Genomic DNA, 6,000 nt, shown 5'->3' on the forward strand with positions numbered 1-6,000 from the left:
TGAACAGAAGTGCCCACAACAAACAGGGGTTCCACTGCTCCAGTGAACATTATGTTTGTATGTGCAGATAACTATCATCATTATTGGTGGAGTTGACAATACTCATCATTTTAAGCATAGGATTAACACAATCCTAAGGGTCACACAAGAATATCATGTAGGCCTACTTTTTAAACAAAATATAAGACCAGAACCAGACAACTAATGAAAAGGTTTGATTATTACAGCTTGAGGTGGACCTTATATTGCCAAAGCATTACATTATGATACAAAATAATCTCTGTCTCCCTTTCCATATAACTGCTTTTAAAGTGCCACACACACACACACACACACACACACACACACACACACACACACACACACACACACACACACACACACACACACACACAAACACACACACACACACACACACACACACTCTCTCTCTCTCTCTCTCTCTCTCTCTCTCTCTCTCTCTCTCTCTCTCTCTCTCTCTCTCTCTCTCTCTCTCCCTGTCTCCCTCTTCACCATGCCACGCCACTGACACAAACCGAAGCACCAAAACACACGCACGAATGCGCGCAATACCGACGCGAACCCACGCGGTACAGACACGAATCAAAACAAACAGACACACACACACTGTGTGAGTCTGACACACTAACGCGCGTGCGAGCGGTACCAACGCAAACGCACGCGGTACAGACACGAATCAAAACAAACACACACACGTACACACACACACACACACACACACACACACACACACACACACACACACACACACACACACACACACAACACACACACACACACACACACACACACACACACACACACACACACACACACAGATACACTGACCTGTTCTTCTTGACTGTTAATGATCACCAGATCTGCTCCTGTCTGCAGACATTGTGCTCTGCTTTCCTCCCAGGTTTTAAGTTCAGTAGATCTGTAGTAACAGCTGCATCCAAACTTCTTCCATCCACTGGGACACGACTTGTCTAAACAACAAACACACATTTTACTTCTGGATTTTCAATGCAATAACACTCCACACACATGTGTGCACGCTCCTGTAGTCTACACTGTATCTACAGTATATGATGTGCGTGCATGTGTGTAAAAAAAAGTTTTTCTTTTCTTTTTGCATGAGATGTACTGTGATAGATTTGATAAATCAGTATAATATGGGTTTAGTCACATTTTATACTGCTGTATAGCCTTCGTGTCAATAATTTAAATGGCAAAACAGAAATGTATAGTGAATTGAATTGTGTGTGTGTGTGTGTGTGTGTGTGTGTGTGTGTGTGTGTGTGTGTGTGTGTGTGTGTGTGTGTGTGTGTGTGTGTGTGTGTGTGCGCGTGCGTGCGCGTGTGTGCATGCGCATGCTTGTATGTTTGCCTCATTTTAACAAATATACATGTCTTTACATTATGATTACTATGTTTTTTTCTAACAAATGGGTTAGGGTCTTATAATAATTAATACATTAATAATATTACACAACTTAATATTCCTTCAAAAAGGTTTGTAACCTCACCATTCATCACATTCTTCAGCTGGGCGTTCTCCTGCTCTAGGGCATGGTAGTTGGTCTGAAGACGATTCTTCTCCTCCGTCAGGTTGGTGTTGGTGGTCTGAAGACTGTTCTTCTCCTCCGTCAGGTTGGTGTTGGTGGTCTGAAGACGATTCTTCTCCTGCACCAGGTTGGTGTTGGTGGTCTGAAGACGATTCTTCTCCTGCATCAGGTTGGTGTTGGTGGTCTGAAGACTGGTCTTGTCCTGCATCAGGTTGGTGTTGGTGGTCTGAAGACGATTCATCTGCTCCATCAGGTTGTCGTAGTTGGTCGTATTACCCATGTTGTTGTCGTTGGTCTTGCTGTTACAGGGTGAATGATCTGCAAAGGACAGAAATGCTGAAGATAAACACAGTTGTTGCTAATGTTCATGATGAGGTCAAGCATCTGTGGGGGAAATTTTATTTGAGAAGAAGAACTTGTGCCCATTTATGCCCATATATGGAGTTTGCGACCTGGCCAACTCGGGAACGATGTAAATAGGGAATGAATGCCCCACCCTTTAATGCAAACCCCATTATATGGAGATCTCTGTATCTGTCTGTGTCCCTTTTATGCCCATATACTCTATCTGTGTCCATATTTTATGCCCATATGCCCATATATGGAGATCTCTGTATCTGCCCATATGCCCATATATGGAGATCTCAGTCTGTGTCCCTTTTATGCCCATATATCTGCGTCCATTTTATGCCCATATGCCCATATATGGAGATCTCTGTATCTGCCCATATGCCCATTCTCTGTATCAGTCTGTGTCCCTTTTATGCCCATATACGGAGATATCTGTCATGGAGATCTCAGTCTGTGTCCCTTTTATGCCCATATATCTGTCTGTGTCCCTTTTATGCCCATATACGGAGATATATCTGTTTGTGTCCCTTTTATGCCCATATACGGAGATATCTGTCGGGTCGAGGCAAGGCCCCTGTATTGCCCATATATGGAGATCTCTGTATCTGCCCATATGCCCATATATGGAGATCTCAGTCTGTCGGGTCGAGGCTAGGCCCCTGTATCTGCCTGCAGTGATGTCACAATGACTCAGCGCTTGCGCCCGGCACTGCAGTGATGTCACAATGAGTCAGCGCTTGCGCCGATTTTGCGCCGATTTCCGCATAAGGAGATTCCGAACGTTTCGCGCCGGTTAGGGAAAACCGCGCGTCGGGTCGGGTCGAGGCCCGGCACTGCACTCCGTGCCGCGGCGGGGAACGCGCGTGCCGAATCTGAAGCCGGTGGGACGAACGGTTCTCGAGATACGCGGATTACAAACACACACGCAGAGACTTCTCGCATTTATAGATAGATAATAATGCCCACAAAAAGCATCACAAGAAGTCTTGTAAAGTTTTGGGTTAATATTGTGGTGGCTTTTATAGTAGTCACAACTACAAAATGTCAGTAAACAAACTCCTTGAGTGAGAGATGTGGTAGTTTAGTGACATGGAATACTCACAGTGAGTGATGTGGTAGTTTAGTGACATGGAATACTCACTGTGAGTGATGTGGTAGTTTAGTGACATGGAATACTCACAGTGAGTGATGTGTTAGTTTAGTGACATGGAATACTCACAGTGAGTGATGTGGTAGTTTAGTGACATGGAATACTCACAGTGCACAGCCTGGCCTATGTTCCCACCCAGCAGCAGAAGACACAGCATCCCCAGACACACAGCAACAACTCTGCGACGCATTTTCTCTGTTTGACAAAAACAAGATACAAGCCCTCTCAGTTACACTCAATTGGACCATCTCTCTTTTGTCTCCTTCTCTGTCTCTGCTTCTTTGTCAAGTCTGGAAAAACACAAATATCTCCACACATCTTATAGGGCTTGCAAAGTTATCTATTGGATACAAATAGTAAACTATCTTGAATATTATTTGTCTTCATTAGCTGAATCAAAATTACACTTTATTTGTTGTTTTGCTTTTTACCCATTTTTCTCCCCAATTTAGTTATTTATGTCCAATTAATTCCTACCCACACAAACACACAAATATTTCATCCACGTCACTTCTGAATTATAGCGCATTACATTTACATCAAGTCATATTACAGTAAATAACTTGGTAAATCTTTCCCTTTAAGAAACAGTACGTATTGAGGAAAACGAGAACATCTGTTTCCATTATATGACGATCAAAAATAACTTTTATACTTGGTGTTTAACCCCTTAAACCCCAGCATCCCTGTTCTGTGGGGAACACTCAACGAAACAATAGCCGATCTACAAGCTCATAACGCGTCAAAACATGATGCAATATGAGCTTGTAGATCTGATATTTTTGTTGAAGAGACTTGCTGTAGCCTACTGTAGGCTGAAAGATTGCACCAAATACAGTGCAATTAACTCAGGTCTGTTTTACTAAATATAAGTGGTTAAACTGAAGAGATATTGATCAATTCCAAATAATGATTTGAGAGTATTCTGAGAACCCCTGGACATCTTGTGGTTTAAATCCTTTTAGTAGATCTTGTAACTGAACTGTACTGTGCTGTACTATTCCTATGCACACTTCTAATAAAGTATTCATTCAATCAATCAATCAATCAATCAATCAATCAATCAATCAATCAATCAATCAAACCCTAGGGTGCCACGGCTCCCACTTTGAGAAACCCTGTTACAGATAGACGTTGGACAACGTCAGACACAGCGTGATGGATTGGAATGTGGTGGGCACTGAGCAGCTACTTTACCACTGTGCCACGATGACAGTGAAGTGAAAATGTAAGTTCTCTTTTGATCTTTTTAATATGCTTCAAAAGAAAAAAAAATCCTATCGACGACAGTACCTCATACTCGTGGTATAATACAGGCGTATAAAACTAAAAAAAGAATATATCTAACAAAAAACACAACTCTCAGGGAAAGCACAGAACACTCACACTGGAGCTGGCAGAGCCAATAAACACATACAGTTTCACTGGTATTAACAGCAAGAGGAAGAACAGAGCGCCAAATTGGTCATCTGCTTTTGACACGTCACAAACATGGCCCACATAGTGGCCTCACATGTTGACACGTCACATACATGGCCCACATAGTGGCCCCACATGTTGACACGTCACATACATGGCCCACATAGTGGCCCCACATGTGTGTGAAAACCTCTCAAGTGGAGGCCTATCTTCCTGAAGTAGCTCGCTGGCTACGTATCATTTAGACATTTTTGACCATATATGTCTATAGCTGGTTGTAAGGACAATACAGAAACACACACACACACACACACACACACACACACACACACACACACACACCCACACCCACACCCACACCCACACACACACACACACACACACACACACACACACACACACACACCAATTCTGCCAATTTCACCCTTGAGTTCAGTGACGCAAGTATCAGTTCCCTTTATGTGTTAGTCATAACAAAATGACAACTCCCTACAGACAGAACTGTACCGCAAACACCCGTGACCCCACACACCTGATTCAAGGAATGCCTCAAAACTAAACCTAAAAAGGCTAATTCTCCCTTCTGTGTCCTCAGGTACTCACATATGGGGTTTTAATTAAAAAAATAATAATATTTCAAATTCAATCCGACCATATACTCAACACTCTGTTTAAAGAAGCTCCAGCTGTGTTCCCCTTAAAGCAGAGGAGCCCTAAAGGCGAGAAGTGACCTAGCCCTTTAGGGTTTCCAAATATTATGGAGTTTATGAGGTCAGACCTAGCCTAGGTTAGTAGGCTGTGTCAGGTAGCTCCATATATGGAGTACTGGAGTGCCGATATTCAATGGGTAATATGGCTACCTCTCAACTACCCACATGACGTGAAGGTGAGTGAGGGCCTTCGTTTCAAAATGAATTCCTTCCTTGTCCCTTTTATGTCCATATATGGAGATCCCTGATGTCATCATGTCAGACTCATGTGGTCTATGAAGTCAAACATCTATGATGTCAGATGTCAGTCATCTCCATATTTGGGAAAATATGGCGACATTTTGTCCAACTTGAACAACCAACCAAGTTGATCCCATGCCAAAGCGCCAGCGCTCGCACAGCAGTATGCTGTCACCCAGGCAGATTTGTGCACGTGCCCATGTGCACACGCCCAAGTGCACGCGCCCATGTGCACACGCCCAAGTGCACGCGCCCATGTGTGTGACCTCGCTTTTTAGGGTGACATCTTAGTATTCTTTATCTCAATTCTCGTGGTCTGAACGAGGAGTTCGACATCAAACCATTCCAATAACATTTAACTAGTCTTGTATAGTAATAGTCTTGTAGTCTTGTATTTAGCATTTTTCTCATATATAATTGACTTTGTGGACTAAATTTGTTTATATACATTGTGGACAGGTATTTTGTGTATGGACTCTTGATTGCGGCCGTAGGTCGCAGTTTAGTATCAAAACCTCCACCGGCCGTCCGTCGGTCGGTCGGTCGGTCGGTCGGTCGGT

Source organism: Nannobrachium achirus (genome assembly GCF_963921795.1).
Source record: "Nannobrachium achirus genome assembly, chromosome: 16".
Classification (NCBI taxonomy): Eukaryota; Metazoa; Chordata; class Actinopteri; order Myctophiformes; family Myctophidae; genus Nannobrachium; species Nannobrachium achirus.